The 26,812-nt window shown below is 38.6% G+C and overlaps 1 protein-coding gene across 1 annotated transcript in view; it reads right to left on the minus strand.

Moving 5' to 3' along the window:
- Positions 1-26,812, minus strand: part of GREB1L (GREB1 like retinoic acid receptor coactivator) — a 249,869-nt gene that overhangs the window by 114,576 nt on the left and 108,481 nt on the right. The window contains 1 exon segment of the mRNA XM_070361659.1: positions 5,537-5,644. The gene's annotated coding sequence lies outside the window, so the exon portion shown is untranslated.

A 26,812-nucleotide genomic window follows, 5' to 3' on the forward strand; every position in this document is an offset into this window, starting at 1 on the left:
GAAACCACACGGAAACAAGCAGATTCAGAAAGAGGGACAAGTAGACAGAGCAGTACTCCGGTTTCTGAGAGGAGCAAGGTTATCCAGTTTGTAAGTGATGGAACTAGAATTCAAATTTTGACTCAAAAGCATGTTTGTTTGTTTTTTCCCTGCTAAACCAAGCTATTTGAAGTAGGAAAAAAATGTGAGTGAAAATGATACATTCTGTTTGTGTATACTTGTTTTTGATTCGAATTTTTTTTAGGCACAATTCATTGACTGTGTGCCAGGCATAGTACTAAATGCTATGCTATGCTAAGTCACTTCAGTCGTGTCTGACTCTGTGCGACCCCATAGACAGCAGCCCACCAGGCTCCCCCCTCCCTGGGATTCTCCAGGCAAGAACACTGGACTGGGTTGCCATTTCCTTCTCCAATGCATGAAAGTGAAAAGTGAAAGTAAAGTCGCTCAGTCGTGTCTGACTCTTAGCGACCCCATGGATTGCAGCCTAACAGGCTCCTCTGTCCATGGGATTTTCCAAGCAAGAGTACTGGAGTACTAAATAGACAGCTTCAAATAACTTATGAGTTGTTACTTATCTTTTTCTCTATAGATGTTGTCACCTACTTTCCAAAGTTTAACAATCATCCACCCAGCCAGACAGCATTTATAAAAATCCTACTGTTCAAGTAGTTAAGCACATAGGGTCTGGAGTCACATGGCCTTAATTCAAATCCTACACCCACTACCCTGTATGATACTGGGCAAGTTACTTAATCTCTCATCTGTAAAATGGGGCAATACAATCAGTATCATAGATTTCTATGAGAATATACAAGATTTTATGTTTTTAGAATAGTGCCTGGCACAAAATAAATGTGCAGAAAATTTTAGAAGTACTATGTAGTGTTTTCTTTTTTTTGGTAAGTTTGGTGCTACGTTGAGGATACTAAGAAAAGTTGAGATGTATCTCCTTGTATATTTTGGAGGCAGTGTTCTAGCAACAAATGACCACCAATGTAAAACTTCCCAAAACCGGTATTTGGTGATATATACAATTCACTTATTGGGACTTCCCTCGTGGTTCAGACGGTAAAGCATCTGCCTACAATCCGGGAGATCTGGGTTCAAACCCTGGGTCGGGAAGATCTCCTGGAGAAGGAAATGGCAACCCACTCCAGTATTCTTGCCTGGAAAATCCGATGGACGGAGGAGCCTGGTAAGCTACAGTCCATGGGGTCACAAAGAGTCGGACGTGACTGAGCGACTTCACTTTCACAATTCACTTATCAAACTTTACAATCATATATACATATCATTACTGCCTCTTACAGCTATCAGATTCTTTGGCTTTGTATAAAAAAATTCTTATTTAAGGCATTGCTGTTTAATGCCTGTTAACACACCCTTGCTCTGTTAAACATATTCCCTGATAAGAGAGATACTATGTGATCATTGAACCAAGAAACCAAACATGGTTCTTGCAAGTTCTCAAAGAGTCTATAATTCAAAATTAAAAACAAGCATATAGTTACAGTTCTTTTATGCTCTTTTCTCATTTTATGTATTCTTTTAAATTGATATTTGTTGCTCTAATATCTGTCTGACTTTCCCATTAAACTGCAACCACTTGGGGCAAAACATTGTGTTTACAACTGGAGTTGAATTTAAACAAAAAAGAATATATTGAGCTTTTTTGCGTCTTACTCAATTATACAGTAAACAAGTTTGAAGAGATATTATGTCTTGTCAAGCACATTCCAAAAAAGGCACAAAATTTATGATGCATTCAAAACAGAAGTGTTCTATTTCATTTTTAGTCATTCTCCTTGCTGAAAATCTTTAGAAAATGCAAACAAATTAAAAGACAAAATTTCGAGCCTCCTTTAATAGTTCTGTACATTTAAACCTGGGTGACTCTCCTTGGACAGTTTCTGAAGCCAAAAGTATTTTAAGTACTGAAATAAAAACCTAGCCCTAGTTACTTTATTCTAAGATTAACTGTTTTTAACTAATATACTTAGGGATATGTAATATGTCCTGAATTGCCATAGAAATGCTTATTGTTATATGTGAACTAATTTCATAATGATTATATAAGAGCTGTCATAATTAAAAGATAAGGCATAATGCTATCTTTTCCTTTCTGACAGGGAGTTACATGTTACTACTGGAAATTTTTACTTTCTTCCTCGGAATACCAGAAATTCTTCTGTAAGATAAACACATCTCGTCAAGACCCTCTGGAACTAGTATAATTACCAGAGGCAATTGCTGTGTCAGATCAAAGAAACAAAACAATAATAGGCAGCGTGTGACCTCTACCATGTCGCCAGAGACCAATTTTTCAACAGGCAGAAGAGTCAGTAATCCAGAACAGAAAACATTAAATAACCAGAAATGCTTCCAAAGTGTGGCTTAGCACATCCATCAAGGCTGCCACATTCAGAGAGTTCTGAGTCTCTGTGGTTTCTGAGGACAAACTTCTGGGGATTTATCACAACAGTCATTAAAATCTGCATAAAGCACCAGAGGCAAAAACCAATTTCCCAAATGCAGAGTAGAATTTCAAAAGATATTACAATAATTTTCCAAATGTCATAGGATGCTTTAACCAGTAGAGTGGGAAGAACACATATGGTTCAATAATTTCCATATAACATTCACCTAATTTTTCTTTATTTACCTGCCCCCATTCTGTTTGGAAAGCAGGCAAAGAACATTAGCCCGATAAATATAATTAGTAAGAACACCTTAAAGACTTCTGCAGGTTTTTCGTTTTGTTTTGGTAATACTGGGTCACTAAATCCAAAACCAGGGCTTTGGTCTCCTTTGTAATGTATGTAGTTGACTGATAAGAATCATAAGGGTACAGAGGGGTAAAGAAATTCCCATTCATGTAATGATAGAGAGAAATACATTTAAAATGCACTTTTAAAAAGCACCACGAATAAAACTGTGCCTTAGTAAAGCAAAATCTGATTGATTTTCTTAGCTGCTACTGCAACATCTTCCTTCAAGATCAGATGTGAATGAGGGACTGAACACACACGTATCTGAACTGTTTAACTTGCAAGCACTCATTCTGCTGGTGATTTAGAGACTAATAAAAGAAGGGCTTAGCATAAAGGAAAAGCACTGGATATGCAAAGCCACTGTGAACATTCAGTTCTTGTATGGATGCGTTACTCTTGCTTCCTTCTTCTTTCCACTGTCATTTGCCCTATCTTTCCATCTTCTTATCGTATTAACATTGTTAATTCTATTTGTCAGTTTTGCCGCAGTTTCAGCGCTACTTAAACAGCTGTGGGTTTTCTCTAGGCAATTATCAGCCACTACACTTAGGTTTCTAAATTAGTTGTTGAAAGGCACTTTAGCCTTGGGAAAATAGACACAGCGCACACTGCCTCACTAAGCCTTACGTTTATGTGCGTGTGGCTTTAAAACAAAAACTTATTTTAAAGCATTAAAAAATCACACACACAAGTAATTCAAACTTATTGTAAAGTTATCAATGAGCAAGAAAATACTTAACAAAACCTATTCTGTACTATTCATCACTTTATCTTTTCCCCTTTACAATACAGATGGCAATACACACACTCTATGTCTATGTACATGTATAGAGTATATAAACTGGGACATCAAAATACTGCCAAATTCCTCTAACTTTTACTACCTGTCTGCCAGGTGGCAACATCTTTGGAAAGTCTCCACAGTCATGTAAGTGGTATCTTGAGGTCATGGCAAAGAAAGTTCTTCCCACATGCAGATTTCCACCCCACCACCCCACCCCCACCACCCCTTTCTCCATTTCCCTTTAAAGAGAAAATTCTGTATTTCTATTCTCTTTTCTTCTTCTCCCATCTTGACTCTGACATTGGTTTTCTCCTTACTACTACAAAATGTACCAGAAGCACAGTCAGGGAGAACCCCCACGCTTAAGGTTATTCATCGGCTGATACCCATTTCTACGAAATACAACTAAATTAAAAAACAAAAATTCTGTAATCCAAAAGTAAATGACACTTCATGAGCCGTTTATTCCTTTTATGTTAAAATAAACTCAAAGAACTTTCCAGAGTTAAGTTTTGGTGTTTTTAAAGGTTTATACTATTCTGCTTTGGGGTCAGTCAAAAGCTTGTTACAATGATTTTAAAATTAATGTAAACTAGTTGCTTACCCACCTCTCCCCACCCCCAACTCGTGCCACTTTCTGCTCCAAGGAAAGGAAAAGGTGATATTTCAACAGTGTAAAACTCTTCACTGAGAGACAAACATTAAAATGATAAACATTTTGGAAAGCAAAGTACACTTCAAACCCTAACTGTTCTTTCAGACCTATATTGACTCTTATAGTCGTTGCCAACATTTGGTAAGGATTATCCTTCCATTAGGCAAAAGCAAGCATTCCTTAGATAAATCAGGAGTTTTTGCCATGAGACTCATAAAACCTTTTCACAACACAAGATTTTCAAGAGAATCCTTGAAGGTTTTAGGAGGCTGCTTCTTTTACTCAGTAACAAAATACACCCCATGGTGTCTCACTGACCCCACTCAGCTGTCCTTTGACCTCTTCAATTGTTGAAGCCTAACTCCAGGGCCCACAGAATTTGCCTCCCATATCAAAAAGGCGACTGAGGCTTCCTCCTAGCACCTGGTGTAACAAAACCCAACAGTGTCTCCCTCTTGGGCCACTTTCCAGATGTTCCAGGCCCAAATGTTAAGCCAGTACTAGGTTTCAGGATCTGCGTGGTCACCACGCAGGAGCAACAGGAACCGAGCTGAAGTGGCAATGACCCCTCTTGTTCTTTTTGGCCTCAAAAGGATACGACGGGTCATAAAAGAGGAAAAGATCTTTGGCCTCTCTTGGAAATACCAGGCTATTTAAGTACATTGTAACTTCCAAAAGGAGGGAGCCGGTCTTGGTTATGCCCTGACAGTCAAGAGTTACCTAAGCAGTGTCCCTAAACTCTTAATTCTAAGAGGATTTTTTATTTTCTTTGACATAGAAGGGGAAAAGGACAGGATCACCTTTCTCCCGCTCCTTGCATTCAAAGGCTTCCAAAAACAGAAACAGAAAACTTTTATAAAACTTTTAAAACATACATCTCAGGGTATATGATTAAAAAATGTAAATACATGCAGTCACTAGAGGCTGTTTGGTGTTCTCCGCTGAGGCCAATAATCTGACGTCTCTCTTGTTAGACAAGTTGAAAGATAAAACCACAATCAACAAAGAACCAAGAGCTGAATTCTTATTGTCTTAATTTAGGTATGCAGGAAATATAACACAGAGGCTGTTGTAAGAAAAAAGAAAAACCTTAAAGCTGAGAAAGTGTTTTGTTGTGGGGTTTTTTTTTTTGGTGGCGAGGATGGGGGAGGGGAAGGGAAAGCAAAGAGGAGAGAAAACAGGAGAGGAGCTCATAGAAATATCTGCTTCATCAGTTTAAGTGCCAAAGACAGGAGCTTTATTTAGATTCTAAAATGTCCCCCCACCCCCAGAATTTGACCATGAAAGATGTGGATGGGGGGGCATATTATAATTGTACAATACCTTGGTTTATTTATTAACATTTTTGAACCATGTTCATGATTTAGTTGGGCTGTCAGCACTTCAGGGAGCCTGTTGCCTAGATTTTACTTGATTAAAGCTTTTTTGTACCTGCAAAAACAAAAAATAATATATACATAAAGACATGAGCTAATTTCCAAACGAATTATATTCCACAATACAGTAACTTAAATATTTACAATTCTACAAATATTGCAACTAAAAAACTTATCAGTCTTACACAATTCCATATAGATTACCAAGGGCAAATACAATATTCCTCTTTTCCCAGACGATCACTCTTTACATACCTGGAAGTAATTCCTTTTTAAGATCTCCCCCTACTAAATGTAATTGGAATAAATCTGTTAAGTCTGCATTTTGGACAGGTGTTACCATAATGCTTAAAGCCCACAGATTATTTTTATTTTTAGGAGAGAAATTGGTAAAAGATAATTTCCTTACTCAAAGGAGTTTGAGTTTTATAATTTCTGGTGCTAGACCAAAATTTATCTTCTTAAAGAAGTATCAAAAATTTAAGACATAACCAATATTGACTAAAATTATTTTTCAACTTTTTGAAATGAACGGTTTAATAATTTCCAACAAACAAAGCCTGCAAGAATAAAAGCAACTACTGTTTCCTATCCTTTTGATTAGTGTATTCCTAAAAGAAATTAAACTAAATAATTATAATTACATATAACTGGTTGAAAATTACAGTGAACATATTCTGCTAAGTAGATTACAGTCAATATACAAGAAAATATGGTCAGAAGAAGAAAATGAAATAAGAACTATTTTTCACTGATTTTTATACATAACTTAGAAGTGTTTCTATTTTGTCATTATGTCTAAAGAGAAAATAAAAGAGGATTTTTTAAAGAATATACTAGTTTCAATGCATATTTATGGTACTAAAATATATAAAGTAATATCAATGTATATTTTCTTTAAACAAAGCTTTCACTTTATTTCCCTTTTAGGACAACTTGAAAGAGAGAAAAGAACCATTTTAGATTTTGAAATAAAAGTATCTTACCTCCCTTACAGTCAGAAGAATGTCTTCAGGCAAAAGCACAATTAAAAATGCAAGACCTGGATTTTCAATCTCATGCATTTCACACCCACCCATCCACCCACCCACAAGTAGACATCTTTTTGTGGGTCAAGAGTCTTGCTCCCTCCATCCGAACCTAAGATTACCCCATATGGTCAGCAAGGTCAAACTGCATTACTGCCAATGAAACTATATGACTCCACAAGGACCTTAATGATTTAAAAAAAAGGAAAAAAAAGGTCAGTAATCCAATTCCAGTGGCTTCAGAGTCTAAAATTGCTAATTTTTGGCCACGTGCTGCACACTTCACCTGCTAGTAATGACATTTTTGTATTTTCTTCTAATTACACTCAAAGCTAAGACCTTTGGCCCCGGGCCACAGACCCCTATTCAGGCTGCGCACATTCTCTTAAACGACCTGATCCTTTGTTGTCACCCTTTCTCTTTCATCTATTATTTACACCCATAGAGAAGGAAGACACTCCACCATTTGTAAAGCTTAAAGCTTCTAATCATCTTCATTTCTTTGCCTTTCAACCTACAGTTTTTTTCATAGACGAATGCCAAAAAGTTTGACAAAATCATTTTTTTTTCAACCACATACTTTTCCCTCCTTCCCTTTTCTTACTGCTTGCTAACCTCCTTCCTGTCCCTTCTCTACCACAGAAGGTACTCTTGATCAGCCGGCATTCACAAATTTTGACTTTCACCAACAAAACGAATTTCTAACTATAATACAAAATCTCCATCTTGCTCTCACAGATTGATAACAAGTATATTTTTCTCCTCAAAGAGCTGATTAAAGTGGAAGTTTACTTAAAATAACTTACTATCTGCTTCAGCCTCCCTAAGGCACGAGCACAGGATTTTCAGAATTCCCCTGCAAAAATGTCAAAGAAGCTTCATTGAACAGTTAGGATGTTAGTTATGTAGCTGAAACTTTTCAAACATTTTATTATCTGCAGATGCTCAAATGCTTACAAGAAAGAAAACAAAAAGAGGAAGGAAAGCATAACAAAAAATACATACAAAGAAAATTTTACCAATAAAAGAATTTGTAAATTATTACCACATCCAAACAGCAAAGTCCTTACATAAAACATTCTATATCATTGTAATCTCCCAACATTTTCCCCACACTAAAAAAGATATACATCAAAACACATTTTGAAAATCCAAAGCACAGAACTGTTTACCATGTTGAAGATGTCCCCTTCAGATCACAGCAGCCACCCCGAGACTCTGCTTTCCAAGATGTTTATAAAAGGACACACGATCCATCTTTGCTCTCTCTTCCTCTATTGCTCAGCTTACTCTTGATTTCTAGCAGTATTTCCTTGTTGTCTGTCCTCTCTGCAGACCCTGAAACCCCTTGTCTTTTCTTATTTTCACCATTTGCCTCAACCAGCAGTTCACTGGAGACCCATCCATCTTGTAATGCCTAAAGTGACAGATGCTCCCAGGAATGACCACACTGCTGAGTGAACAAAAGATAACATCACCTCTAGGAACTCCAGAGAGAAATACAACTGCAACCTCAAGACAGGGTCTGACTTGACAGACACTGGACCATAAACCTCTTCTAAGCGAGAAAGAAAACAATTGCCACACACAAAAAAAAATCTGACACAATCAAAGGCAGAAAAGAGTGATTATTTGTGGATTGCCTTTTCACTCTGCGGCTCACTTTTCCCCCCTCAACGCTTTTATATTGGGGCAATTCACTTGCCAAGAGGCAAGAGAAGTTCTTGTGGGGGAAAAGCCTTTCTCAGTATCTTCTTTCATTCAACAATATTCAAAGTGAAATTCATTCACAAGTGTGTTTCAGTAAATCTAAGCCTTATGATATAGCATCCTTAAGCCTGATCCACCTCGTCTGCATAAAGCAATGTCTAGATTCCAAAATGCTGGCTCAGCGCTACTGCTGTGAAAGGATACACATACTTTGCAAATTAAAAACACATTAGAAATTAAAAAGCAGTGTGACACAATGTCAACAATATGTGTAGCTCATAAAAGAAAGCTCACCATTCATTCATCAGACAACCTCCAACTTGGGTTAAAGAGACTATTAACAAGAGGATTCTGGGAAAGACTACAGCTCTCTTTTTCAACAAAGAAAAGGTCATATTAACATCTCCCAGCAACGAATGGATGCTGTAGATGCAGGGGACTCTGCTTGATACCATCTAGGTTTGGGGCAGGGGGCAGGTTGCTTTCATTTTTAAAAGAATCTTATTTAAAATCTTCATGCAGCAAAAGGCAAATTTAAATTCTAACATTTAAATTTAATTTTAAATTTCTAACATTAAATAAATACAATGGAGGGAAATTTTAGAACAGAAAAACAAAAACTGACTTGGAGAGCAATTAAGAACATTGTGATCAATGTCAATTATGAAGACTAACAAGCCCTTTTTATAATAGATATCAAGCAACACAGAACTCTGCTGCACCTAAATGCATTATCATTTTCAAGCAGGGTAAATGATACAAATACCTTTGTTAAATCTAAAATAAAGAGCCAAATGCTCGAGAAAAGTCTGTCAGCCTTATTTCTAAGAAGAAATGTCAGCATTTACGATGGCATTTCTTTAATACAAATATTTTAATTTTTTTTTAAAAATTTGCACAAAAAACTTTTAAGTTACACTTCTTTCTCTTTGAGAAGCTAATGACTCATCCCTACTTTACTAGAAAAAATAAAATTTAAAAGATATTTTATTTTATCTCCTGCATGTAGAATATTTGTGGGGTAAAAGAAAACTTTTTAACTTGATAAATCAACATATCTTTTTCTTTAACATTATCTTATGTCTCCCTTATTTCCTCAAACACTTCAGTGTACCTGTACAAACAACACAAATATTTCACAATGTCAGAATTTTCTGATCCTTATTTTAATACTGGAAAAACATATGTATATAAAATAATTAAATGAACGCATACAATTAGGTAGATCAATGGGAAAAAGATTAAGTAATTATAGACTGCTTATCAATATGAAAGGACTTGTTCTAATATGGATGATCTTTAACGAGACAGCTTTATTTAACACACACTGACCCTAAGTTGTCCCCCTAGAACCCTGATCCAAAAACGCCACCTCATTCAACACTCTCAAATTTTGGCATTGATATCAAGAGAGAGACGTGACCTTGAAATGACAGTTCCATGGCAGAAAGTAAAAAAAGAAGACCCAATTAAAAGGCCTACTTTAAGACACAATAGGATCAATACTGCACGCAAGAAAAGTACACCCCCGTGGAAAGTTCTTATTGCCTGATTGATCAAAAACAGAACAAAACTTTTCCTTTTTTCAGGGCCTCATCCAGATCACAGTCAGTGCCAGAAATCCACACAGGAAAAAAATCCATCAAAATGAAACCCTAAAAGGGTTTACCCTTCGCCATCCCATTTGCACTTCAAAACCCTGTAAGGCCTTCAGTTAAACCCCAGGGCTGAACCATTTCAATAATAAGAGAGGTGGCCAGCAGTGATTTATCTCCCATTTGGCCTCTGGACAGAGCTGTAATGTCTAGGAAGCTTCCCTTCCCTGACTCGAACCCTCCCCCCTAAGCCTCAACCTTCATTTGTGCAGCTTTGGATCTTCAGTACCTTATAAACAACTCATATGCCCTTTCCAATCAGATGCAAGAACAGTTTGTAACTCAGGGTTTTCTTGGCAATGCTTTCACAAAACGGAATGCTGTTGTAATAATCACAGCATTGAAAATACCAGGTTAAATTTCAGGTTCTCTTTGCTGTAATAAGTTGAAGAAGAAAGAAACTTTAACTCAAGCCTTTTTCTTCTCACCCATGTTGATTGTTGTCAGAACTTCTTAAACTTTTCCCAATTTATACTTTGATATCCATTACATCTTGGGCTACATCAGCCAACTTCCTGTAGTGATGTTCATGTAAATTTAAACCCTTGCATTGTAAAATGTCTTAGCAAATCCAAAAATGTGGAGATTTCACAGGTCACAGACTCCTGGGTCAGAAAGACCTGAAGAACAGATAGCAGACCACTATGACTCAACTGATTTATTCTACACTTGTTATCAAATTTGTACTATAACTGACATCCACACACACAATTTTCCTCTAGTAAAATAAATACCAAACAATGTCAACAGTTATTTAAGTTGAAATAAAGGTAGCAGAATTTATCAGATGGGAAGCAGTGAAGTTACTCCTTAAACATGGAGAACATTTTGTCACTGGGCATGAATTTCCTATTTCAAAATTATGTTCATATGCTTGCTAATATACAGAGAAGATGAAAAATATATACACTCTTTTCCCTACCTACTCATTGCTTTCTATTTTCATTTCAGTGACAGGGCTTTGTTCTTCTGATTGATTCTGATAAATTCCATCTGAATGCCACATTAACAACTTGCCCTAAATGAATCTACTATAGTAATTCTGATTTTATAATATGAAAACTTTCACATTATTCATTAACTTTATAAGTTTAGAGACTCCACAGGCAAATATAAATGTATTTCATTTAAACCTAATATCAGTTAAGAGAAGTTTAAAAGAATAAAATTAATTATATGGCCCTGATAGTTAAAAATACAAGAAATACAAATTTTTGTTGATTCAAAGAAAAGTTATTCACGTTTTTGGAGCTATTTATCAATAAAAATATCTAACTATCCTTATACCTCATTAGCAAATAGTTTTCACTTTTAGAGCTCCAAATACTACAAATTCTAAAAGCAAAGAATAAACCAACTCTTACAGCAAATGACTTTATTGCATGCTACCAGGTCAATGAATCTCAGATTTGTGTATGAGATAACATAAAAATTCAAACTGCACATATAAATCAAGAAGAACAGATAAATGAAAAAACCAAAGGGACATGACTTTTTATATCACTGAAACAAACTTTGTCACTAATAACAATACTTAGAAAAACAAATTTCTTAACCTACTACATGACATTAAAAAAAAAGCTTTCCTCAGAGAGTCAGCAAGAGTAATTGATCCACCACAGAGGAAATATTCAATCTTCATTAAATATTTATTCAGTGCAATAGGTTGTTAGGTCTATTTAGACCTCAAAGAAGAAATAGTTCCTGTCTGGTAGGAATCAGGTCTTGGGAGAATTGAATGGAGATGAGCTGAAGTTCCTCAAGTAATGACACTGTATTTCAAAGCAATGATGCTAAAAATTGGAGGTATGCTATGAAATGATTGCTGCTACTTTGAAATCTGATACAAAGAAACTGATAGTTCAGGGAGTAGTAATTTTAACAAGGTATGACCAGCTAAGTAAGCAACTTGATTTCCTAGTAACGCAGGACAATACAATTTGGATGTTTAAGATCTGTGGTTCCCAACCCTTCGGCCGTAGCCAAGTCGCCTGTCTTTTCTGGGCATCTTTCTTTATCCATAAAATGAGAGGTAAAAGTAATACATTTCCAGATTGAAGACACTACGATTACAATGGGGGAAGGGAAAAGATCCCATTCACAACCGGACAACATGAAGAACGCACAGGACTCGTCTTAATGACAAATCTGTGATAACATCATTTTTTCAATTGCCGAAGATGAGCTGGATGACATAAGTGAAAATTTACACACAGAGAAATATGCTGCGTTTCTTACAGAGAAAGCTAATTGTAAAAATATTTGTTTCTCAAACAAAATAATAACACAATTCCAATCAAAAGAACAGTAAAATTTGGGGGGAACATTGTGAAAACATTCATAAATTCATAAGGAAGATTATCAGAGAAAAGATGGGGAAAACATCTTTTTGAAAAATGTTACAAGGGGAGGTGAGCCAAATAAATGTTTAATGAAGAAAGAGCTTTTGTTCATTGTCACTAAATCCAGTGAACATTTTTTTGGGTTCTCGTCTAACATGTCCTGAGTATATTTCTTGAAATTTCCTTCTCTTCTGCTGGGTTTCATCTCACAGCTCTCTGGTCTTCCTCCTTCCCTCTGCTGCTCCTTAGTTTCCTCTGCACTCCCATAATACTCCGCCCAGCAATGAAATGTGGTAGTTCTGCAGGATCTAGGATGCGGTAGCCATCCTCCAATGGGCCCCATGGTTCCCACCTCCTGTGTAATCCACTCCCACATCAAATCAGGGCTAACTTACATGACCAGTAAAATATGGAACAAGTGACAATGTGTGACTTCCAAGGTCATAAAAGATATTGCAGTTTCTTATATATAAAATAGAAAACTAATAAGACTCTACAGTATAGCACAGGGAATTCTATTAAATATTCTGTAATGGCTTATATGGGAAAAGAATACTAAAAAAAAAAGAGTGGATATACATATATATGTAACTGAGTCACTTCACTGTACACCTGAAACTAATACAACATTGTAAATCAATTATACGCCAATAAGAATTAAAAAAAAAAAAAACCCAAACTGGGAAATACTCCAAATCAAGTAATCACTTGAATTCTGGAATTGTTGATTCCCTCTACCATGTTTCACACGGAGTTTACAAAAAAAAAAAAGATATTGTAGTTTCTTCCCTGACCTCTTGGATCGCTTGCTCTAAGAGAGGGCAACCACTGTGTTGTACAGACACCCAAGCCGCTCTGTAGAGAGGCCCTCATGGGTAGGAGCTGAGGCCTCCTGCCAAGAGACAGGACCAACGTCCCTATTTGCTCTCCTTGCCTCCTCTCTGGCACTCTCCAACCACTACTCTGCATCAAGTGAAATACAATCACCAGCTCTTTGCTAAAGACTGTCGAAGTTTTATACTGTTGAGGATAAAAATCAACATTGTAAATATCCCTCCCTACCTCTCCAGTCTTTTCTTGTGATGTTCTCTTCCTAAACGCTGGGCTCCAGAAACGCTGACCAATCTTAGACACTTCTGTTCCCTCTGCTGTGAAACCACTCATCCTTTCACTTCTGCCTAGTGAAATCCCCTCATCCTTCCAGATCCTCTCTGAAGCACTGCTTCCCTAATTCCCTCAGCCCTTTGCTGAAAGCTCTCAAAGAACCTTTTTCATCTCCTTCTCAACATTTAATTCACTTTTGAGCTATGTAATCTGTTGTTTTATGTTATGTTGTTATGATCAATTGTTTTAATGCTTGTCTTACTTCCTAAATTTTAAACTACATTCAAAGTATGGACAATATTTTTTGGGTTTTGCCTGTTATTGAAATCACAGCACCTGTTGTGGTGCCCTCTGGCACTCAAAAATCCTGTCTGAATAATTTAATAATTTAAAATATAGGACTGGCGCAAGAATGAGAAGCTCATTGGTGACAGTCCAAAAATTTTTTTTATGTGTAAGCATTATTGTATGATAATTGAGGCATTCTAAAACAATAAATTGTTTTATATATTTACACATGGACATCACCAGATGGTCAATACCAAAATCAGATTGATTATATTCTCTGCAGCCAAAGATGGAAAAGCTCTATAGGGTCAGCAAAAACAAGACTGGGAGCTGACTGTGGCTCAGATCATGAACTCCTTATTGCAAAATTCAGACTTAAATTGAAGAAAGTAGGGAAAACCACTAGACCATTCAGGTATGACCTAAATCAAATCCCTTATGATTATACAGTGGAAGTGACCAATAGATTCAAGGGATTAGATCTGATAGAGTAAAGAACTATGGACAGAGGTTCATGACATTGTACAGGAGGCAGGGATCAAGACCATCCCCAAGAAAAAGAAATGCAGGCAAAATGTTTGTCTGAGAAGGCCTTACAAATAGCTGAGAAAAGAAGAGGATCAAAAGGCAAAGGAGAAAAGGAAAGATATAAGCATCTGAATGCAGAGTTCCAAAGAATAGCAAGGAGAGATAAGAAAGCCTTCCTCAGTGATCAGTGCAAAGAAATAGAGGAAAACAACAGAATGGGAAAGACTGGAGATCTCGTCAAGAAAATTAGAGATACCAAGGGAACATTTCATGCAAAGGTGGGCACAATAAATATGGACAGAAATGGTATGGACCTAACAGAAGCAGAAGATATTAAGAAGAGGTAACAAGAATACACAGAAGAACTATACAAAAAAGATGTTCACAACCCAGATAATCGCGATGGTGTGATCACTCACCTAGAGCCAGACATCCTGAAATGCGAAGTGAAGTGGGCCTTAGGAACACTTCACTACAAACAAGCTAGTGGAGGTGATGGAATTCCAGTTGAGCTATTTCAAATCCTGAAAGATGATGCCCTGAAGTGCTTCACTCAAAATGCTAGCAAATTTGGAAAACGCAGCAGTGGCCACAGGACTGGAAAAGGTCAGTTTTCATTCCAATCCCAAAGAAAGGCAATGCCAAAGAATGTGCAAACTACCACACAGTTGCACTCATCTCACACACTAGTAAAGTAATGCTCAAAATTCGCCAAGCCAGGCTTCAACAGCATGTGAACTGTGAACTTCCAGATGTTCAAACTGGATTTAGAAAAGGCAGAGGAACCAGAGATCAAATTGACAACACCCACTGTCATTGAAAAACCAAGAGAGTTCCAGAAAAACGTCTACTTCTGATTTATTGACTATGCCAAAGCCACTGACTGTGTGAATCACAACAAACTGTGGAAAATTCTTCAACAGATGGGAATACCAGACCACCTGACCTCCCTCCTGAGAAATCTGTAGGCAGGTCAAAAAGCAACAATTAGAACTGGACATGGAACAACAGACTGGCTCCAAATCAGGAAAGAAGTACGTCAAGGCTGTATATTGTCACCCTGCTTATTTAACTTATATGCAGAGTACATCATGTGAAATGCCAGGCTGGATGAAGCACAAGCTGGAATCAAGATTGCCAGGAGAAATATCGATAACCTCAGATATGCAGATGACACGACCCTTATGGCAGAAAGTGAAGAGGAACTGAAAAGCCTCTTGAAAGTGAAAGAGGAGAGTGAAAAAGTTGGCTTAAAACTCAACATTCAGAAAACTAAGATCACGGCATCTGGTATCATAACTTCATGGCAAATAGAGGGGGAAACAGTGGAAACAGTGACAGACTTTATTTTGGGGGCTCCAAAATCACTGCAGGTAGGGACTGCAGCCATGAAATTAAAAGATGCTTACTCCTTGGAAGAAAAGCTATGACCAACCTAGACAGCATATTAAAAAGCAGAGACATTACTTTGCCAACAAAGGTCCATCTAGTCAAAGCTATGGTTTTTCCAGTAGTCATGTATGGATGTGAGAGTTGGACTATAAAGAAAGTTGAGTGCCGAAAAACTGATGCTTTTGAACTATGGTGCTGGAGAAGACTCTTGAGAGTCTCTTGGACTGCAAGGAGTTCCAACTCGTCTATCCTAAAGGAAGTCAATCCTGGATGTTCACTGGAAGGACTGATGCTGAAGCTGAAACTCCAATACTTCGGCCACCTGATGTGAAGAGCTGACTCATTTGAAAAGACCCTGATGCTGGGAAAGAATGAAGGCAGGAGAAAAAGGGGATGACAGAGGGTGGGATGGCTGGATGGCATCACTGACTCAATGGACATGAGTTTGAGTGAACTCCGGGAGTTGGTTGTGGCCAGGGAGGCCCGGCATGCTGCAGTCCATGGGATCACAAAGAGTCAGACATGACTGAGCGACTGAACTAAACTGAACTGATACAATAAAGCGAAGGAGCAATTATTCATTTAATTATACTGAAGTAAGGATCAACAATACAAAAAGTGACATCTAACAAACAACTTAGACACTAAAAACAAATGCCAGAGACAAAAGATTAAATTTAAATATCTATACCTAAATAGATTTATATGCCCACCCACATCAGACCATATAAAAACTGAGGAATTAAATATTTTTTACACTGATATTTATCATGTACCAAGATTTATCATGGTGTCATAGAGAGAATTTAGCTTTCTAAGCCTGGAAATCACAAAGGAGAAGACTGACAGATTTGACTAATAAACATATACAACTTCCATGTATTAATATTTAACAGCTAAAACAAAAAGAAAAACTTTTCCAGCTAATGAAAAGAGTTAAAGTCTACTATCTACGTAAAGGAACTAAAAGAGGTAAACTAAAGATAGTGAAAGATAGGGAAGGACAGGGAAGCCTGGTGTGCTGCAGTTCACGGGATTGCAGAGTCGGACACGACTTAGAGACCGAACAACAACAACGGTGTGCATGATAAAGTAAAACATTGATACCTCCACTCCTGAGCACAATCTAATATTCCATCCATAGGGAACTGCAGCCTGCCAGGCTCCTCTGTTCATGGGGATTCTCCAGGCAAGAACACTAGAGTGGGTTGACATGCCTCCCTCCAGGGGATCTTCCCAACCTAGGAATTGAACCCAGGTTTCTTGCATTGCAGGCAGATTTTTTTTTTTTTACCATCTGAGCCACCAGGGAAGCCCAAGAATACTGGAGTCGGTTGCCATTCCCTTCTCTGGGGGACCTTCCTGACCCAGAGATAAAACCCGGGTCTCCTGCATTGCAGGCAGATACTTTAGCACTGAACCACTGGGGAAGAAAAGAGTAACTAGAAGGAGATGCTTACAGGATGAGATTCTTCCCTCATCCTGAAAAGGATGAGGTGATGGATGGTACAGAAGGAGGAGATGGCCAGTGTACAGAACGGAGAGAGGAAAAGGATGGAAGCAGCCCATACGTGGCAGAACCACAAGGCAGGAGCCGGTGTCCTTGCTAACAGCAGTTCTGCTTTATCAGCCTTAGACAATTACTTCTGAACTCTTTTTACGCGGGAAAGAAATAAACTACTAACTTGCTATTTAGAGTTTTCCTGTCAATGTAATCCGAACTGACATAGGAAAGGAGAGTGTTGAAAAAATAAGCAAGCATCCCTCAAAAGCATGAAACAGCATAGCATATACAGAAGTCAAGGGGCTTCCCTGGTGCTTCAGTGGTACAGAATCTGCCTGCCCATGCAAGAGACAGAGATGTGGATTCGATCCCTGGGTCGGGAAGATCCCCTGAAGAAAGAAATGGCTATGCACTCCAGTCTTCTTGCCTGGGAAATCCCATGGACAGAGGAGCCTGATGGGCTACAGTCCATGGGGTCACAAAGGGTCAGACACGACTGTGCGACTGAGTACACATACACACGCACAACCCAGTCTTAGAAAGTTTAATAATTTGCTCAAGCTCACATGGCTAGTTGAAAAGTGGTCACGTCAGGAATCAGACATAGACTCATCTTACTTTAGTGTCATGTTTTTGCTTGGCTGGGTTATCTCTCATGCAACGGCATGAAATGTATGAAATAGTATGAGAGGCAGTACAATGGTTTGGATTATTGCAACCTCTTAACTAGACGCTCCTTCAGCATTTGGGAATGTTCTGGCCCAAAGCAGTTTTTTTAAAATGCAAATTGGGGAGGATGGTGGTGTCTTCTCTGAATAAGGGCAGTTTGGAAGAAGATGAGGTTTTGAATGGAAGATGATGCTTTCAAGTGTTAGATATACTGATTTTAAGATGGCTATGAAATATCCAAATGGAGATATCGAGCAGTAATTTGATAAGATGCTTCTGAAGTTTAGGGGGAAGCAGATTGGAGATAAAGCTCTTGGCATCAATTGTTCTTAGAGGTCAGCTAAAGTCAAGGCAATTACTGAGACTTTTCAGGGACTCCCAAGAGCGAGAAGAGCAGCCTGTGGAGAAAAGGGCAGTGGGTACAGACTTAAAGAGAAAGGAGTATTTTGAAATAATTACTTAAGAAGGAGACCGACTCAGTCAAGGACAGTCAAAGATATCACTAAGTTGTACTTAGGGTTAGGGATAATGAATTTATAGTGATATCAGTCTGAGTGGTGGGAGGGTATTCTACTGTATAAATTACTAACTCAGTAGGAAAACTTGCTAATATTTCATTATTTTTCAATTCCTTTCTTTTCTCCCAATGTGAGTTGCCTGAATTGACCTGAGCACTTGACCTATTATTTAAATCCATCTCCCCTTCAGACTCTGAAATCTTCAAAAAGTCTGTTGAGACTCTGAAAATCTTTTTAAAAAACCATTTTTATTCCCAGCAACTTGCACCACAATATATGTATACTTGTTTTATCTTCTGGTTAGGCTGTCTGTAAGGACAGGAACTGTTTCACAGTTGCTGTTGTTCAGTCCCTAAGTCCTGTCTCACTCTTTGCAACCCCATGGACTGCAGCACATCAGGCTTCCCTGTCCTTCACCATTTCCCGGAGCCTGCTCAAACTCATGTCCACTGAGTCAGTTATGTCATCCAACCATCTCGTCTTCTGTCATCCCCTTCTCCTCCTGCCTTCAATCTTTCCCAGCATCAGGGTCTTTTCTAATGAGTCAGCTCTTCACATGAGGTGGCCAAAGTATCAGAGCTTCAGCATCAGTCCTTCCAATGAATATTCAGGATTTATTTCCTTTAGGATCGATTGGTTTGATGTCCTTGCTGTCCAAAGGACTCTCAAGAGTCTTCTCCAAGTTGGTGATACTGTCTAGCCATCTCATCCTCTGCTGCCCCGTTTTCCGTTTGCATTCAGTGTTTCTCAGCATCAGGGTCTTTTCCAATGAGTTGGCTCTTTCAATCAGGTGGCCAAATGATTAGCACTTCAGCTTCAGCATCAGTCCTTCCAATGAATATTCAGAGTTGATTTCCTTTAGGATTGACTGGTTTGGTCTCCTTGCTGACCAGGAGACTCTTAAGTATCTTCACCAGCATCACAATTCTAAAGCACCAATTCTTCAGCGCTCAGTCTTCTTTATGGTCCAACTCTCACATCTGTAACATGACTAACAGAAAAACCATAGCTTTGACTAGATGAACCTTTGTAGGCAAAGTGACGTCTCTGCTTTTTAATATGTTGTCTAGGTTTGTCATAGCTTTCCTTCCACGGAGCAAGCATCTTTTAATTTCATGGTTGCAGTTACCATCCACAGTGATTTTAGAATCCAAGAAAATAAAATCTGCCACTACTTACATTTTTTCCCTTTCTATTTGCCATGAAGTGATGGGACCAGATGCCATGATCCTAGTTTTTTGAACGTTGAGTTTCAAGCCAATTTTTTCACTCTCCTCTTTCACCCTCAATTAGAGACTCTTTAGTTCCTCTTTGCTTTCTGCCATTAGAGTATTATCATCTGCATATCTGAGGTTGTTGATATTTCTCCCAGCTATCTTGATTCCAGGTTGTGCTTCATCCAGCCCAGCATTTCACATGTAGAAGTTAAATAAACAGTCTGATAATATACAGCCTTGCTGTACTCCTTTTCCAATTTTGAACCAGTCCGTTGTTCCATGTCTGGTTCTAACTGCTGCTTCTTGACCTGTATACAGGGTTTCTCAGGAGACAGGGAAGGTGGTCTGGTGTTCCCATCTCTTTAAGAATTTTCCACAGTTTGTGATCCACACAGTCAAAGGTTTTTGCATAGTTAATGAAGCAGATGTTTTTCTGGTATTCTCTTGCTTTCTCCATGATCCAATGAATGTTGGCAAATTGATCTTTGGTAATTCTGCCTTTTCTAAACCCAGCTTGTACATCTGGAAGTTCTTGGTACACAAACTGCTGTAGCCTAGCTTAAAAGCTTTTGAGCATAACCTTGCTAACATGTGAAATGAACACAACTGTACAGCAGTTTGAATGTTCTTGGACATTGCCCTTCTTTGAGACTGGAATGAAACTGACCATTTCCGGTCCTGGGGCCACTGCTGCGTTTTCCAAATTTGCTGGCATATTGAGTGCCGCACTTTAACAGCATCACCCTTAGGATTTGAAATAGCTCAGCTGGAATCCCATCACCTCCTTTAGCTTTGTTTTTAGTAATGTTTCCTAAGGCCCACTTGACTTCACACTCCAGGATGTCTGGCTCTAGGTGTGTGACCCCACCATCGTGTGTCCTCATGCACAGTATGTTCTTATTAAGTATTTGTGAGACTGGATTGACTTTAACCTGTAAAACTCAGTGTTGAAACTAACCAACTATCTAATGCTATCAAGCAGTGATTTTTAAGATTCCAGACTTGGAATAAACAGTCTCCTCTCAAACTTTTTTTTATTCTGTTTTTCATCAAGAGGTGATTAGGACATCTCCACCCTAGTATGTGCCAGGTTGTGTTTGGAGTTTGGGTGGGCCCTGAGGGCCACTCTTTAGGTTCTGTGACAATGGGTGAGTCACCAAGCATTTCTCTGTCTCCTGAATCCTTGAGTGAAACTCAAGTGATTGGACCTGATGATAGCTGGTGTCCCTTCTCATTCTAATATGCAGAGATCCCATAACCCCCGGAAGACCTTTAAACCACACCTGAGAACCACTGCTTTATAAACAGCAATTCACACATGACCTCCAGGGCTTCTACGGTGGTCCAGTGGTTAAGAATCCACCTGCCAATGCAGGGGCCAGGGGTTTGATCCAAGGTCCAGGAGAATCCCAAATGCCACAACAGAGTTCACACGCCACAACTACTGGAACCTGTGTTCTAGAGCCTGTGCTCTGCAACAAGAGAAGCCACAGCCATGAGAAACCCACACACAGCAGTGAGAAGCAGCCCCTGGTTGCAGCAACTAGACAAAGTTCATGCGCAGCAACAAAGACCCAGCACAGCCAAAATAATAATAATAATAAATTTTTAAAAATGGGCTCCATGTTTCAGTATTGGAAAATGGGTGAATGAAATCCTCTCCCTATAAAACTGGGTTATAATCTACAAAGCACATTACTTTTAAAATTAAGACCCTGATGCATGCGGGCATGCTAAGTCACTTCAGTCACGTCTGACTCTCTGCAACCCTTTGGACTGTAGCCCACCAGGCTCTTCTGCCCCTGGGATTCTCCAGGCAAGAATACTGGACTGCATTGCCATGCCCTCCTCCAGGGGATCTTCCAGACCTAGGGATTGAACCTGCATCTCTTACAGCTCCTGTATTGGTAGGCAGGTTCTTTACCACTGATAGTATTATATAGTTGGTTAGTTTCTACACTGAGTTTTACAGGTTAAAATCAATCCAATCTCACAAATACTTAATAAGAACATACTGTGCATGAGGACACATGATGGTGGTGTCACCGCCTGGGAAGCTCAAAGACACTGATGCTTTATATTTAATTATTGCTTTGATCGCTGGTAAAAACATTTTTATCACATGCAAGTTTGTTCTTCAATGTAAGTTGACTCAAAAACCAAATGAACGGGTACTTCAGTAGTAAAAAAGAGAAGGCAAGAAGAATATGAGACATCATTTTGGATCTCATGTGTGCTTTGGTAACATTTTCATTTTTTTTAATTTTTCAGATGAGAAATGAAAGGGTGTAAGTGACTCAGATTGAAGAAGCAGTAAATGGCAAGGCTGGTACTAAAATGCAGGGCTCCCTGTCATATACTTAAAAAAAAAAAAAAGAAAGAATTGGTCAAAATTCCTGAAAGACAAAAACAGATGAAGGTTAAATGCCAGTTGGTTGAGTTTAAACAGAGGCTCTACTTTGTTCTTTGCAGGTTCGAGAATAAACAATTCTAGTGATTAACATGAAGGGCTGCCAGATGAAACATTCTTACTCCTAAACAAAAATATTTGTAATTTTGCACCACAGTTAGTAGATTAATTGTAAAAATTCAAGTAAATGGAAAACAAGGAGAATTAGCAAACCCAGAATACAATTTTCCTTCACTCTTTCAGAAGACAGATTGAAAAAAAACAAAAAAATAAAATCCCTGTACCTCCCTTCATTAGCAGCCAGGGTGGTGAGTCCCATTGTAAATCCCATATATAAAGGCTCAGGGCTACCTGCAGAGCCTAGGAGTACCAATCACATTAAGGAAGACACCAGATGACCAAAGGGAGCCGTAAGGGTCTGGGAAGGCAAGTAAACAAAAGGCAGCATTCCAAACGAATGCCATTGCTAGAGCCTGCAGTGTAAATGCCTGCGTTTAAGAGCCCTAAAGCAGATTAGTTTAAGGCAACAAAAGATTCAAGTGAGCTACAAATAACTCATTTTGACACATTAAGAAATTGTCTTCATTAGATCATCAGGTACTTAAGTGCAATTATTAAAAACAATAATTCCACCTAAATTGAGTTTCAGGCACTGAGGCCTAAAAGAACAGGGTTAAAAAAATGATCCATGGCCAAATTCATGAACCAGACACATGGGCCTTTTCCCTTGGAGTCTTCCTGACATTTGAAAGGCTTATAATGACATCAAAATTTGTTGTACACATCATTTCGGTTTTACCACTCTACTTAAAGGTGCTACTCTAAGAACCAACCAGAAAAGCTCAAATCTCTCCAACTGTAAAGTGACTTCTTCCACACTGTTACCTCATTTACAAAGAAAATAAGCAACACTTTTGGGGTATGAATGGCCAACAAGAAGAGAAAAGTTAGGCCCTGGTGTAACTTCCTGAACATTTTCTATCACTTTACATGCTTGTTTCACTTTTGTTGCAAAATTTAAACTCAGATACAATTTAGATACTTAAATTTGAAAATGTGGAAGGGAGATTTATTTCCATGTGGGGAAGGCTGAGATTTGTTGCTATTTGTTTCTTATTGGGGAGAGGGACAACTAAGAAATTATGTTAAATAAATTTAATAACCTCCAATATTGTTTGCCATTTTGCTCACTATAGAATCTATTTTGTTAAGACTAATAATACAGATGGAAAATAGAAACAATTACTTATTTAAAGTCCTGTAAAAAGACATGGTTTCATATTGTAAGAGTAGATAAAATGGCCTTCCACTCAACATCTTCAGGTGTTCAGACCATCAGTAAGTCTGAAACTGTACAAATGTATTTAGAGACTTCCTTTCTCACTAGCAGATGAGCAGATGGGCAAATGTGGTTCTGATCATTTAAATGGTCCTAAAATCCTAAGGCCAAAATTGAGATGTAATTATAACCTTTCCCTCTAAATTTTATTTTTAAAAATTAATTTCTCATCATTGGTTTAATTCTAATAACACCCCTCACCAAGAACAAAAACAGTCCAGCTCACACTTTCCCTTAAAAAGGTGCAGCCATCGTTTCTTCAGGCCCTAATAGGGTCATGAGCAAGGCTACACAAACACAGAAGGAAATACTTTACAGCTAATGGGCTGATGTTACCTGAGGCAGCGGTCCCCAACCTTTTTGGCACCAGGGATCAGTTTTGTGGGAGACAATTTTTCCATGGACAGGACGGGGGGATGGTTTGGGGATGATTCAAGCATATACATTAATTGTGCACTTTATTTCTGTTATTATTACATCAGCTCCACCTCAGATCATCAGGCATTACATTCTGGAGGCTGGGGACCACTGACCTGAGGCTTTTAGGTCAGGTGAAAACTTTTGACTATATTTGTGTTCAAGTGAAAAAACACTGGAAAAGTCAATGCGTCTGAATTCCAAAAAGTTTTTTGACTTCCCCATTCTTCTAGGTTTAAACACTATATCATCATATAAAAAAATTATAACAAGGTTTAAAATTCTTATAATATGTATACAAGTAAATAATCAGCCAATCACTCTCGTTTCAGAGAGAAAAGATGTATATATAGAGAGGGACTTGTGGCAGAGCCACATTCCAAGTTGTTTGTGGATGGTGACCCCTAACTACAAGCTCCCAGCTGAAGAGACCCTCATCATTGCTGTGGCCTCTCTGGCCTTCTCAGTTTGTCACATAGACAGTGGCAGAAAGAAGCCCAGTCACATCAGTGAAAGTGTATTTTCTCAGACAGCTCCTTATTTGCTAGAGAGGCTCCTTCATTTTCTCATCCACTCCTTTCTTCTCTCCTTGACAGTCAAGAGGCAGGACCAAGAGTGGCCTGACCCATGCTGCTTCTAAAGAAATAAAGACAGGCAGTGCAATGAGTGAGAAATCTGACTCAAATCATGCTCTTTTACTCTACATCCGTGTGGCCGGAGGCTGCTGCTGCTGCCGCTACTGCTAAGTTGCTTCAGTCGTATCCGACTCTGTGCGACCCCATAGACGGCAGCCCACCAGGCTCCCCGTCCCTGGGATTCTCTAGGCAAGAACACTGGAGTGGGTTGCCATTTCCTTCTCCAATGCATGAAAGTGAAAAGTGAAAGTGAAGTCGCTCAGTCATATCCGACTCCTAGCGACCCCATGGACTGCAGCCTACCAGGCCCCTCCATCCATGGGATTTTCCAGGCAAGAGTACTGGAGTGGGTTGCCATTGCCTTCTCCGCTGGCCTGAGGCTAGTTATCTGCAAAACGGGAAAAGTATCTTCTACTTTACAGGGTTAAAACAGAGAAGATAATAAATGCGAAGCACTTGGTATTTATCAGGCATACAACAAATGTTAATATACTTCCTATATAAATCTGTAACCACAGGAAGAATAATGCTTCAGAGTTCTTTCATGCATGTATATTATCTTAGTTAATCCTTGTATGATTGCCACACTCGTAAAGAGCCAAGTACTCAAATGCATGATCTCTGACTCCAGAGCTACTGTATATTTTTCTATTGTGATGAGGTGCTGTGCTGATGGAGGCTACATTCCATTCCTTTATGTCAGCCCCTGTGATGGGTTAAGGAGTTTGGGAGAAATCTTAGAAGCGAGCAAAGGAAATTTAAAAATCACAATCAAACAAAGCCAGGCCACTCAGGGTAATTCCAGAGGGATATGCCGCCCTATCAATAAAGTATCTCTGATTGATAAAAAGGCAATGAAAACAAAAGTAAGACCCATTATAATGTCCTAGGTTCCAGATCTTTATAAGAACACGATTATTTTAGGTTGGCCAAAGAAAACTCATGAAATAGACCTATAAAATCTTGCCTCAGTCTCAAGCTGACAGAGGTTTCCTATTTGTCATTGGATGTAACCAACAACTAAATTAACCCAAAATTTCTAAACTTCACCTCAGAACTGTACAGGGAACTTGGACACACTTTATTTCATTTAATCATCATATTAGCATTTTAAGACACATGTTGTATTCATTGCATGAGAATACAGACTCCAGAACCTCCCTGATGATCCAGTGGTTAAGAATCTACCTGCCAATGCCAGGGACACAGATTCAATCCCTGGTCCAGGAAGATCCCACATGCTGTGGGGCAACTAAGCCCGTGCTTCACAATACTGAGCCACACTCTAGAGCCCACAGGGCACAACTCCTGAAGCCTGAGTGCCTCAAAGTCCACGCTCTACCACGAGAGAAGCCACCACAGCGAGAAGCCCGGGCATCACAACAGGAGAGCAGTCCCCACTCACCGCAACTAGAGAAAGCCAACTTGCAACAGGGAAGAATATTTTTGGCCAGTGCAACCAAAATTAAAATGAAATTTTAAAAATTCTTTTAAAGAAAAAATTTAAAAAAGAGTACAGATTCCAAAAGATTGAGCAATTTGTTTGAGAAAATCCGCAGTGCTGAGATTCAAACCTACATTCTTTAAACCCTATATGCTGTGCTCTGCAAGCTATGTTACACTATGCTCTCTACAGCAACAGAAGAGAATATGTGAAATGGCCCAAAATGTTAACAAAATTGTTAATTAAAATTCAAGAGAGAACTAACAAATTTTAACGGGTTAAACGTGAGTTTACTTACACAAATTGTGAAAATCCCTATTTAGAGAATTGTGAGGTTAGAATGACATCCATAAGGAATTGCTTTAGATTTTAAAAACTTAAAAAGCTATTCCTAGTTTACTTCAGAAGTCAGACTAAAAGAAAATGGGCGTCCTTCACACTACACTATTTACATTTGGTATAATGGATTCTACGCCATTTACATTTGACTCTACTTAGTATTTTTTTAAACATCAAATTTTCTAATAAGCTAAATTTAAAACAACCCAGAATGACAAATTTCCGTCCAGGAACATGATCTTCTCTACCCCTTATAACTTTTCATTCTATTACCTACTCTGAGAAAATCTGTGTTGAGAGGAAATGTAAATGGAACTCCCTAATGGACCTGCGGAATATAGACCAATGGCCTAGTTGGAAGGCACAGAGCTCTTTATTCCTGATATAATGTAAAGAAACCAAGAAGAATCCTAGGAAGACACAGTGTGGAGAAAACTGATGGCAGCTATGGATGAAGGCAACCAACAGCCAAGTGAGGTAGAATGAATCAGTCCTGCTGACCTGGACAGAGAGGCTGGTCAGATGGTGATGGTGGTGGTGGGAGAAAGTGCTGAATGAGAAATCAGGAGTCACAGTGAGGAAGAATAAAGCGGATGTTCCCATTTGCTGCAGCAACTGCTGCAGCAAAGGCTAGATTTAACCTGAATGTCACAAAATAGAAAACCTGGTTGGAGTGACTACTGG

This window comes from Bos mutus, chromosome 24, assembly GCF_027580195.1.
Source record: "Bos mutus isolate GX-2022 chromosome 24, NWIPB_WYAK_1.1, whole genome shotgun sequence".
NCBI classification, from domain to species: domain Eukaryota; kingdom Metazoa; phylum Chordata; class Mammalia; order Artiodactyla; family Bovidae; genus Bos; species Bos mutus.